The following is a 12,660-nucleotide window of genomic DNA, read 5'->3' on the forward strand; positions in this document are numbered from 1 at the left end:
TCCACTACTCAAAGAATTATTTTTGGATGTAGCATTTTTATCATACTTTTGCTGAGCTTGCAGTTCAATGCCTACAATAAAGTGTGTAGGCAACACATTGCCAGGGAAAAAAGCATGGACTGACAGTGGGCACAGAACAGTGAATGCAGTTTATCCCCAGTGCAAAACCGTGCCCATAAAATCAGACCCTCGCTCAGGCCTCAATCTTTTAAGGTGCTGAGCACATGATTAACTTCAAGCAGGCCCATTCATTTCAGTGTTAGGCAGGTGCTTAAATGATTTGGTGGATGAGGGCCAGAACGGTCTCACCTTGCAGCCCTGATCCCTTAATGTCTGTAGAGCGCTGGGGATAAGGGCTAATGTCAGCCAGGGAAAACCTCTCCCTCAAGGCATGTCAGTTTCTATCTTTTCTGCTGGGGGGGGAGGTGCTATGGCAGGCGTTCCCCAGCTCACGCAGGGGCCTCGGGCAATGCCCCGCCTGCCCCAGGGCACGCAGGAGCCGCAGGCGCTTGACCCCCCTTTCTCAGCCCCGCCGCCTCCGCCCTCGCCAGTAGGTGGCAGCCGCACCCCGTTCCCCGCCCGCGGCTCCTGCGCCCGCCCCGCCCCGCCCCGCGCCCAGGCTGCTGCTGACCCACATTCCGGCAGCGCCTCGGTGCAGCCTCTTCCCGGGGCAGCCGAACCCGCGGCTCATTGCGGCAGCTGCCGAGTGGGGGGAGGCTGGCGAGCGGCGGAGGCGGCGGCTCCGCGGCGCTATGGGACCCTAGCACCCGCCGCGGGCAGGAGAGAGGTGAGGGAGCCGCACGGGCGCCTTGCAGATCCCCCCTCCCCCTGCACGCGGCCGCGCTGCCCTGGACGGAGCCTGGCAGCAGGGTGCCCTGCCAGACAGACCCAGCAACAGTGTGTACCCCCTCCCTCACCCCCGCGCATTTTGCATGTCTCCCCGCTTATGGTTGTGCAGCCTCCCGGGCGTGGTGCATTGTGTATCCTGTAGCCCGGTAGCAGCCGCCTCCCGCTCTTTGCTCTCAGCGGCTGGGGCTGGGCTCAGCAGCAGCAAGCCCCGTGCAGGTCGCCTAGCGACGGTGTATCGGATCCTGGAGAGGCGCGAGCTCCTGGGGTGCGGGGGGGGGGGTCTCGCCCGGCAGCCCCCCGGTGCCATCCGCATCGCAGCCAGATGGGCAGCGGCTTCCCTGCCTGCTCCGTGGGCCGGGAACGGGGGATGCTGCGGTGATCGCTGAAGGCTTGTGGCAGGGCTGTAAACCATAGTGCGTGGAGCAATTTCTTTGAGCTTATGATTATCCGATGACTCTGGTTACTGTAGTTCCAGCCTGTCTTCGTACCAGGGCAGCTACTCACGGCCGTATCCTTTCCCAGGTCATTGTCAGGAGAGGGAGTAGCCAGCGAAGGTAAGTGCTGGGGAAAAGAGGGTTTTATTTTTATCCTTGGCAGAATGCTCTACATTTGTATAGTGACCGTGGGTGTCTAGCCCAGTGACACACATTCGTAATCCTCTAGAACTGGCGTGAAAAGTCTCCTTTTCTTTTGGAATTTAGTTGAGTAACTGTCCTTAAAATCTTTGGAGTTAAAGTTTGTCCCTTTACATTTTGGACTTTGGGATTTCAGTTGGATTTTATGTGGTAGAGAAATTAGGTTGCTTCTTGGACTTAAGCACACAAACAAAAAATCCTAAAGCACTGAGGGGGCTGTAGCAAATTCTGGGCAGATATCCAGGTGCCTTGCTCTGCAGCTCTGCAGTGTTTGTGTCATGCAGATGGTTTGACAACCATCCTAATACAAGTGGAGTTGCCAATATGGTGGAAAGCAGAGAGAAACACCTGAGGCCGGATTTGATCTCCGTTGCACCATTGTGAATAACTCCACTGGAGTCAATGGAATTATACTGCTATGAGATCAGAATCAGGCCCCTTGGGGTGCTTATGTCATGCGAACCCCCGAGATATTACAGTCTTCATTCTAAAGTTTGCTCGGAATCAACATAATTGTAACCTTCAGGTTTATATCCCCCACCAACCTCTACCCTTTTCCTTGACCTCTCCTACCTTTTTAAAAAAAAGTATTAGAGGAAAGAGGCCACAGTGTATTCAATAATTGATGAGAAGTACTGTTACAGTCCGAGACCCAGCAGCTCAACATTCAGATAACAAACAGTTCTGGTGACAAAGGCATTTGAAACAAAGGAGCCATTTTAGAAAATGCTTGAGAGAAATTATTTATCTTCATGCTTTTGTGGTTGTAAACCCAGCGATCACTTTTAAATTGGGGACACCGTTTTGGAGAGTGGAAAACTGAAGTAACATAGAAATAAAATAGAGGAAATAAAGTTAAATTTCCTTTCTATACGACATATATTTCCCAGGTGCACTGCTGCTGGTTTATTGTTATCTCCTGTTACAAACATCTGGTTACACAGTGAAAGAACTATTTTGTGTACTTGTCCAGCCATGAATAGTTGAAATGGTTCACTATGCATGTGCTGCTCGTCTTGCTTTATTGAGTACTGATGCCTACGTGTAGTAATTTCTGGGAGGATGCCTTTCATCCTGTTACATGGTGATAAATAAATTAGATCTTAGGAGCAGTGATACAGTAGACAATAGCATCTTTCTGTGGTTACCTTTAAAATTATCTTTGGGATAGTCACATTTCTAAGCCAAGCATGAAGAATCCAGATGTCTTAGTTTTTAGAGTTGGTGTATTATTTCGGTGAACGCTGTTGCAAGAAATGTTAAGTGTGGTTTTCAACTTCATCTTTTGGAATAGATTATTTATTGCCTATCTAGATTCTTGCCTGAAACTGCTATGCATTGTTTTTCAGAGATGTTATATTTCACATTAAGACAAATGGCCATTTGTAGAAAAAACTTCAGGAAACCGTTGAATATGAATGAATGCTACAGATTTCCCACAAAACACGTTTAAATTTCCTGCTAGCTTTGTTGCATTTCAGGGAATCGGTCTGTATATCGAGTTATCATGGAGCAGTGTAGAAAGTGCCTCTTAACCCTTTGTGAGTCAGAGCCCACAGGACAGGCGTTGCACAAAGTTTCAGTAGATAGATACTGTCCTTCGTTCTATGTAGCAAAGCATTTTGTTAAATGACAAAAGATCTTTCTGTTGTCCTTTCCACAGAATCATAACCTGATGAGACTAGTACTGCTAACACAGCCAGAATGCTAAACCATACTTCAGCTATGGCACTTCAAGGCTGTGCTGCACTAGCTGTCTTTTCTTTTAACGCTCCCACCGTTGCTAGCAGCAATGTAGCTCAGTAGTGGGAGCAGTAAGGTACACAAGGTTCCAGGTGGCTATATAGAGGAGGTATAAGATGCACAAAACCAGACACAGGAGATCTTTGTTTGCTCCATGGACCACTTGCAGCACTTTCACAAAGATACGAGAAGAAAAATCTGGGCTGGCTGGAGAGCAAGTCCTACTGGTTCTAAATGCCCACTGGGTCATTGGGAGAGTTGGTCTCTGTACCATTCATGAATGTCTGCTAAGCCTCATTGAGAAGACGGTTTGTCTGATGCTCCTCGGTAGTCTTTGTTGCTTGATGATATAGATCAGGGGTGGGCAAACTACGGTCTGGTGGCCGGATCTGGCCCGCCAGCTATTTTAATCTGGCCCTCAAGCACTCTCTGGGGAGCAGGGTCTGGGGCTTGCCCCGCTCTGGCACTCCAGCCAGGGAGCAGGGTTGAGGGCCGCTCCTGGAAGCAGCAGCATGGCCCCTCTCCAGCTCCTACACATAGGGGCAGCCAGGGGCTCTGCTCTGCACACTGCCCCCACCCCAAGTGCTGCCCCCGCAGCTCCCATTGGCCAGGAACCTCCGCCAATGGGAGCTATTGCGGCGGTGCCTGCAGATGGGGCAGCGTGGAGAGCCACCTGGCCATGCCTCTGTGTAGGAGCCAGAGAAGGGACATACTGCTGCTTCTGGGAGCTGCTTGAGGTAAGCGCCATCTGGAGCCTGCACTCCTGAGCCTCTCCCTGCGCCCCAACCCCTTGTCCCAGCCCTGATCCCGCTCCCACCCTCCGAACCCCTTTGTCCCACCCTGGAGCACCCTCCTACACCCCAAACTCCTCATCCCCAGCCATACCACCAGCCGGAGCCCTCACACACACCCCCAAGCCCGGAGCCCCCTCTCGCGCCCTGAACTCCTCATTTCTGGCCCCAACCAGAACCCTCACCCCTTCCAGCATCCAACCCAATTTTGTGAGCATTCATGGCCTGCCACACAATTTCTATTCCCAGATGTGGCCCTCGGGCCAAAAAGTTTGCCCACGCCTGGTATACATCATAATAAGACCACAAGCCCAGGGAGAGAAGGATATTTTCAGGAGTTTATGGAAGGAAGGAGAGTCCTAATCCAGGGGGGCGGGTGTGAAAGGGGCTTGCTAGGTCCTGGAAAGGAAACCAGGTGATTTGAGGAGATCCAAAATGGGGAGTGAATAAAATGAAGGCGGATGATTGGACTTAGGTGAAATAAGATGGAGAGTGGGGATAACTGATACTGGTGAGGGTAACCCTGAGAGTTGTAGGTTGATGAGGGTCTGAGAAGAAAGTCTGTGGGGTAGAGAGGTGATGAGAAGGAGCTGAGAGGTTAAAAAAATGGTTTGTAGACTTGATGTATGAAGAGAGGGATATTGTGACATTTTAGAGGTGCTTGGAGGAGTAGGACTGACTTGGAGGGGGCTTAGCAGGTACAGGAGTGCTGGAATCATGGTTCTGCACCCAAAATGAATAGCACTTGTAGTCTTACACCTATGCGCCCCCCCACCCACGCAGCCCTCCCCCCAGTGCTACAATACATACAAAGAGGGATCTGAGTTACTATAGAGAATTCTTTCCTGGGTATCTGGCTGGTGAATCTTGCCCTATGCTCAGGGTTCAGCTGATCGCCATATTTGGGGTTGGGAAGGAATTTTCCTCCAGGGCAGATTGGAAGAGGCCCTGGAGGTTTTTCACCTTCCTCTGTAGCATGGGGCACGGGTCACTTGCTGGAGAATTCTCTGCTCCTTGAAGTCTTTAAACCACGATTTGAGGACTTCAATAGCTCAGACATAGGTGAGAAGTTTATTGCAGGAGTGAGTGGGTGAGATTCTGTGGCCTGCATTGTGCAGGAGGTCAGACTAGATGATCATAATGGTCCCTTCTGACCTTAATATCTATGAATCTACTGTTGTTGGTTTATCCTCACAATAGCCCTGTGAGGTAGGTAATTGTAATTATCCATCAGCTATAGCTGGTGAGACTGAGGTGCAGAGATTAAGTGATTTGCCCAAGGCTGCAGAGCAAATCCATGCTAGAGCCAGGATTAGAACTCAGGAACTCCTGGCTCGTAGCCCAGGCCACAATCCCTTGGATCATGCTGGCTCTTCATTAATTCATTGTTCATCCACAATTAATGCTTTTATGGAGGTGATTGGGGAAGGAAGACATCAACTGGGGAAAACATAGCATGCCTGTGAAATTTAAACCTAAATAAAAAGGAACTGCACTAGCTGATACCTTTTACCTCTTACATAATACATATAAACAAGTCTCTAATTACAGCCAGTAGTACGTGTCTGAAGTCATTCAATTTAGAGAAGGAAAAGAACGCAAATAGGTTCCAGGTCATGCTGTGTTCATGATGGTGCCCTGCATGAACCAGGAACAGGTTGCTTTATGGGCCATTTCCAAAATACATAGACGTTAATGGAAGTCTTTGCATTGACTAAGTGGCCTTGGTATCCGTTACTTGCATAAACAATATTATGCAAATATGATGGAAAAAGAAAAAATATGGGATCTGCTTCTCGCCCTCCTCCACAGTGTTTCAGGTCATGAGAGTATATCCATCTGTAGTGTGGCAACTTGTATGTCAACTATCCTTTATGATCACAGTGCCAACAAGGAGGACTGGTACGTGCTAATGTAGTGCCCCCTCTCCACCCAGTTACCTTCTTTAATGCCAATCTGCTTACAGGTTTTGATGGACAGGTCTGGATCCTGCCACTCACTCAGCAGGGTGTATCTTCTTTATTTTTCCCTATGATTTTATTTGGCGGTGCCTCCACCTCCCTTGCCCCTTCCTGGTCACCAGGGCAGCTTAGGAGGAAAATTCTAACCATATGGTAACCCCCACTTACTTGATAGTTGGAGACCCCCAGGAAATAGCACTAATATAATTACTGTGTTGAATACATTGTATATACTTAACAGAAGACAAATATAACATAACAGGGTAAAACACAATTCTTAGGGTCACTGGTACCCATGCTGATAATACCCGTGTCTTTCCCCAGTCACAGGACCTGATGTAGCAAATGTAAAATTAGTGTCCCGTTGGTACGCGTACTTTGTTGGGGCCCTTGGTGACCTATGACCCCGATATCGTCTCTGCAGTGGTTGAGCAGTCTGGCTGACTGGGTTCAGTACAACCCAAAGGACTCACAAGTGGGAGGAGGTGGTAAGTCCCTCCACATGTTTAATATGCAGCAGGTTATAAAATCCCCAAACCCTTACTCCCTGGCTTGAGGACACAGTTCAGGGAGTAGGGAGTCCCCAAAACAATTTCCCTGACTGACTGACTAAAAGATGGTGCACTCACAAACTCCATGAATGATCCTCAGGTTCAGAGATGACTCTGGACTCGGTCACTGCGGAGGGGCTCATCTCTGCTGGCAGGGATCCTCTTCAGGCAGGAATCAGGCTGCTTCGGTCCCAGGATCTCCCCTCACCACAAAGTGGTGCAGGGCTCAAGGTGCAGATTACACAACTGTACTAAAATCCAAACTGTAGTCTGCTACCCTAGTGTCCAGACTCATTTACAGCAGGCAGCAGCCCTGGACTAGCAGACAGAGCGGAGCTGACCATGTGGTAACCGGTCTCCCCTAGGGAGCTGGAGAGCTAACTCAGCCTGGCTGGGGAAGTTTCCCAGCAAAACTCTACAGACTGGGAGTCATCAGTGGAGAAGGAAAAGCCCAGCTGAGGGATCTTGCTTTCAGGTCCCTAGAGGCCAGTTCTCAGGGGGAACCCTGCATGCAGGCCTGGGACTCACCAGCTCCCCACACAGCCAGTCTTGCCCTTGCCCTGGCTGGCTCCAGACTGTCTCAAAAAATGACTTCTCCCCTTTCCTGAGTTTCCTGGGAAGGGCATCTCACTCCCAGGCAGACTCTGAGTCTGCCTTGGCTCCCCCTCCCTACCAGGGACAGCGTGCCTCTCCCTGAGTGGCCGGCAGACAGAGCCCCAGGAATCTAGGTAATCTCCTTGGGGGTTACACTCCACTGAATGCGTCTGATGAAGTGAGCTGAAGCTCACAAAAGCTTATGCTCAAATAAATGTGTTAGTCTCTAAGGTGCCACAAGTACTCCTTTTCTTTTTACAAAGAATGGAAACACTTTGGGTACAAACCAGTGCCTGGTAGTCTCTAAGGTGCCACAAGTACTCCTTTTCTTTTTACGAAACCAGTGCCTGTAGTTCTTGAAAATTCTCAGTTTCTGTGACTCTGACATGGTGATCATCATACTAAACAGGACAGCTTTTTCTCCAAACTTGCCTTGACAAAACTACAGCACTGCTGATAACTGACATTTTTCAGTCACCCTGTTTCCTGCAGGTATCAATAACATTGGTGACCTGGACGTGTACAATGAAACAAGTTCTGGTTCTTTGGAACATAGCCGAGAGAATTATTTCTTTGAGCGGATCTTTCCCCAGGTATCAATAACATTGGTGACCTGGACGTGTACAATGAAACAAGTTCTGGTTCTTTGGAACATAGCCGAGAGAATTATTTCTTTGAGCGGATCTTTCCCCATTGTTAACTTACGGAGATTTGATAGTCCCTGGCACAGGCAATGGTGAGAAGACGTGAGGAGAGCTGGTTTAGGGGACAGAGTGAGGGGAACTCTCATCGCACCAGTCAAAGAGGAGAGGGGAGCATAGCTTGCCCAAACCAGGGAGGAGAAGGGGAACTCTCCCTTTGCTTCTATCAGGAGATATGGAATTGTGCTCGCCCTCGTATCTTTACACCCTGGACTTGAGCTAAAAAGGGAACAATGACTTCACAACAAGCCTCCCACGTACCTACTGTGTATGGAAACCACTCCGCAAGGGCACCCTGGTCAAAACTCAAGGGGCCTTTGTGAGGCAGCCATGTTTCTCTTTCCACCCATTGCCTGTCTTATCTGTGTAGATTCCAGGTTCTTGGGGGCAAGAACTATCACTCTGTGTTTGTACCGTACCTGGCACTGGATAAAGATAAAATGAAAAACCTTATTCAGCCTTGTTTGTGTGGTGCAGAAGGGGAAATGTAGCTCTGAAACATTCATTGTGTTATCTGCAGGTTGCATGCTGCAGCTATAGCTGCTTCCTATGAAAAAGAGAAGGAAAAAAATCATAGTATGCAGAATGAAACTGAAACTTACAAATGAAGAGACATCTCATGGTTTCTGTGGGGGAAATCCAAGTGAAAGGGAGGGAATTCTATGAGTTTCATCTTGCAGAGTTTCCTCATCACAAGAGCAACTGATGGAACATAGCTCATGTCATGTACATTATCACATAAGCTATTGTAAAAGTTCATGGGGAGATCAGGCTGTGAGAAAGTGGGGATTTTCCCTTATGTTGTATGTGCACCTATGTGAGTTTTACTGTTTCGCATGAATACTGTGTGCCTCAGTTTCCCTGTGTGCTGCACAAATACCTCAGTGGTGGGAATAGGGGTATGTGACTTTGGCTGAGACCTCTGGGGCAGGTGAGGCTGCACCAGCTGTCTGCAAGTATGCTCTGACTGGTGCCCTTTGTAACCCGAGACCCAATAGGTGGATGCAACTAGGTGACTCTTTGCCCTAGGAAGCGAGACAAAGAGAATAAGGAGGAGCAATGGGGTGTCTGAGGTTGGGTCTTTGGAATCTGTCAGTCTGCTGTGGGGAACTGGAATGGGGGGAGTCCAGGGCATCTGGCCCAGGACTCCCCAAGATGGACTTGGCTGAAAGTCACTGATTTCTGTGGTAGCAAGTTCTGTTCTACGCTGTTCCTGTCAACTAATAAACCCTTCTGTTCTACTTGCTGGCTGAGAGTCACTGCTGACTGCAGGAGTTGGGGTGCAGGGCCCTCTGGCTTCCCCAGGAGCCCTGCCTGGGCGGATTTGCTGTGGGAAGCGCATGGTGTGGAAGGGGATGCTGAATGCTCTGAGGTCAGACCCAGGAAGGTGAAAGCTGTGTAAGCTTCTTGCCCTGGAGACAGTATGCTCAGCGAGAGGAGGCATGCTACCCCAGAGTCCTGACTGGCTTTGTATGGAGTAGTTCCAGAGCATTGGCCTGGTGACTCCGTGACATAGGCCCAGATCACTTTCCCTACAGATATTTGTGAAGTGTTAGACTCTCTTTCACAAGCGATGCTGGTGCTCATAAGAAATTCTACCCTCCTATTCTTGTGAAGTCTGGAACTTCTACATTGGTGTTACTATGTTCTATGAACAAATTATTTGGTTGTATAGGACTTCAATAGCTCAGACATAGGTGAGAGGTTTTTCGCAGGAGTGGGTGGGTGAAATTCTGTGGCCTGCGTTGTGCAGGAGGTCAGACTAGATGATCATAATGGTCCCTTCTGACCTTAGTATCTATGACTCATTCCATAATATGACAAAGATGCAGGATCACAGCTGTCATTCGCTACAATGCAACTATAAGATCTTTCTCCCGCCAAGGTTATCGCTATCAGCTTCAGCACGTAGGTCACAATCTCTAAGATGGCATGGACTGTACATCCTTACTGAATTCTCATCATATTTCCTATCATACATTTTCTGGAGACTTGGGCTTCTGTGACTGTTCACTTTTTTTCCTTTTCAATAAAAAAGACTATGAAACTAATGTTGAAAATACATCTATGTAAAGTGATAAAAAGACAGAGCTTGAAAATTTTGCCCAATACCTACCTACTGGTGGGCTGAAAATATCTTCACCTACATATTCTTTGCAGAGTTATGGTTGTGTTTGTGTACAATTGGATTTTGAGTAATATAATGGTAAAGCTGTCAATCAACTTTCTATTTAATGAACTTTTTAAAAAAGTCATTTACTGCTGATTCTCTTGCTTTAATTATAGCTTCTAAGGCCACGTCTACACTACCTGCCAGACTGGCGGGTAGCATTTGATCTATCGGGGATCAATTTATCGCATCTAGTGTAGATGCGATAAATCGATCCCCGATCACTCTGCCGTCAACTCCGGAACTCCACCACGGCGAGAGGCGGAAGCGGAGTCGATGGGGGAGCGGCAGCCGTCGATCCCGCGCTGCGAGGATGCGAAGTAAGTGATTCTAAGTCGACCTAGGATATGTCGACTTCAGCTACGCTATTCTTGTAGCTGAAGTTGCGTATCTTAGATCAATTCCCCCCCCCCCCAGTGTAGACCAGGCCTTACTCTTCCTGACTTTACTCTGCTTCTTCTTTCCTTCAGTAGATCATGTTGTATCTCTTATATTCCTTTTATCTCCCTTTAATCACTTACAGCGTTCTCTTTCCCCTGCCATATTGTGTTTTTTGCCTTCTTCCTGACTCTATTTATACTAAAAATCTATTTGTCAACACAATATCTCCCTCCCACACACACACCAACTCTCACATGTAGCTTGGAAATTTTACCAGACACTTAACAGCGTAAGAGGGGGGTGGGAGTGGGAATAGTCACTGACCAGAGGTAACACCCTGATGAGAAACAGCCCTTTCTTTCCACACATCCCTTTCTCAGTTGCTGGGAAAGGAGCATGGTGTGTGATTCCTACCAGGGTGCTGTTCCTGGACCCCGCTTGATGACTTTGTATTTCATATCCGTCTCTGCCTATTAGTTGACTGACAAATTGGAATCTCTTTCCTGGTCTCCAAAACCTTCTTTCTTCTGCAGTGGAGACAAAAACATTCTCTGTCTCTGCTCTTAGTCCCCTCAAGCCCCACTGAGGTCTCAGTTGCCTGGCTGCTGTGAGGGTGGGCTGTTTCTGCTACTCTCTGTAAATGTTCCCACTACCCTACTCAACTCATAGCTTCCTTGTTCAGGTTTTCTTCTTCTATGACTAGCTTCAGTGCCTGCCTCTGGTGCTGCTCAGGGATCTCAAGCAGCAGAAGAGTGAAATTGACCTAATTCGCCTCAGTTCATGGTTAGTCAGAGGGTTGTGAATAGGGACAGTGAAAACTGACAAGACTATGGTGACTGCTGCAGGTTGGGGAAATGATCAGGAGCAGCAGAAGCACTGAGCCTGTTTGCAGCCTTGGGAAGATGCCCCTAAATCAGTTTATACCAGGTTCACATTTGGCATGTTTGCTTTACAATCTACAAACATTTAAAATAAAATTAAAGCTTACAGTCTGCAGAAGTTGAAGACACTTGCTTGGGAATACTTCCTACTCACCATAGGCATATAGATCTCTTTCCAACCCTGTTAAGACTTAAAGCTTGCTCGACAATGTAATCCATAAAATGTGTTTTGCTGTGCATTGTGCACACAGTCAGGGCTCCCAGCAAGGTCACATACATACACACAGAATTGTTCTGGTTTCCGCGGCATGCAGAACAGCTCATTGAGCACCAAGTAGGAACCAAATCAATAGGCCACAGAATTTCCTAAAGAACTGTTTCTCATTTCTGAGTCAGCTCAACTGCAGACTCATCAGGAGAGGTTCATTGTATATTGCTCGTTAGCTGTGTCTGGAGTCCTGCAATCCATAGAGGCACTGTAGTAAATAGTTAGCACTTTCCACCAGAGGATATCAGTGCTTCAGAAACATAACGCTCCTCTGTGCCATCCGTCTGCAGAACTGTTGTGTAGTGGCTCACTTTACTGGAGTAAGGTACATCCTGGGTCCTGCTGCAGTCGTTTGGCTCCATGAAATGTTAACACAAGGATAGTTTTCTCTCTCGCACCCCGTTTCAGCTTGTCTGCCTCCTGTAGCATCAGGGTAAAGTTGTCACTACCACAAAAGCATTCCGGATGCAATGGTAGGAGAGCTTTTCACTATATGAAGGATTTCTGCTCGATCAACACGAATCATGTTGGAGTTTCCCTGAATTTCTAGATGGTGCTGTTGCATTATCTTCCTTTCACCTTAAAGGGCTGTCCTGCAGTGTCCGGTTGCATCTCTTTGGTAAGACTTAGATGTTCATGTCAGTTGTTACCCAAAATCAGTGTGAAGGCAATTAAAGTGCTTATTGACTGGCAACTTGTTCAGCATTAATTGAATGGTTAATTTAATCCTGTTTGCTACAAGCAAACCTCACAGAAGATACTTGTCCTTTGTATAATTCCACCAAATTCAACTGAGTCACACCAGGGATGCATTTGTACCTTTGACCCATTGTTATCGGAAGGATGCCAATGCTTATCATTCCCATAAACTGTTGTGTACAAGGAATTGTCAAAGATCTCAGGCAATCCTAGAATTCAGTTGCTTTTAGGAGTCAGTAATGAGGACAAAACTGGAGCAAAGGTACCATGGCCTTCAACTCTTGTCGACAGTAAGCAGAGGACCAAGAAAGCAAAATAAATAAAAATTGGGCAGCAGCATTTTGCAGTTTGGAACAGTTGTCCAAATGGCTGCTTGGTGCTTGTGATGGTATCCCCGTACCACTGTGCTTCGCTTTTGCCAGGGCAATCTTTAACA

At 47.8% G+C, this 12,660-nt stretch overlaps 1 protein-coding gene across 12 annotated transcripts in view; it reads left to right on the forward strand.

Annotated features, from left to right (window-relative positions):
- The first annotated feature begins 601 nt into the window (after positions 1-601).
- ELMOD1 (ELMO domain containing 1) overlaps positions 602-12,660 on the forward strand; it is a 67,132-nt gene continuing 55,073 nt past the window's right edge. For 3 of the 12 annotated variants that reach the window (XM_048844612.2, XM_048844587.2, XM_048844672.2), the window contains exons 1-3: positions 602-787; positions 1,319-1,403; positions 10,112-10,315. The gene's annotated coding sequence lies outside the window, so the exon portion shown is untranslated. Of the gene's footprint in view, positions 788-985; positions 1,404-10,111; positions 10,316-12,660 lie in introns of those variants that run through there. The other 9 variants (XM_048844635.2, XM_048844605.2, XM_048844645.2 and 6 more) reach the window with 7 other exon arrangements.

The sequence above is a fragment of the Caretta caretta genome, chromosome 1 (genome assembly GCF_965140235.1).
Source record: "Caretta caretta isolate rCarCar2 chromosome 1, rCarCar1.hap1, whole genome shotgun sequence".
Lineage (NCBI taxonomy): Eukaryota > Metazoa > Chordata > Testudines > Cheloniidae > Caretta > Caretta caretta.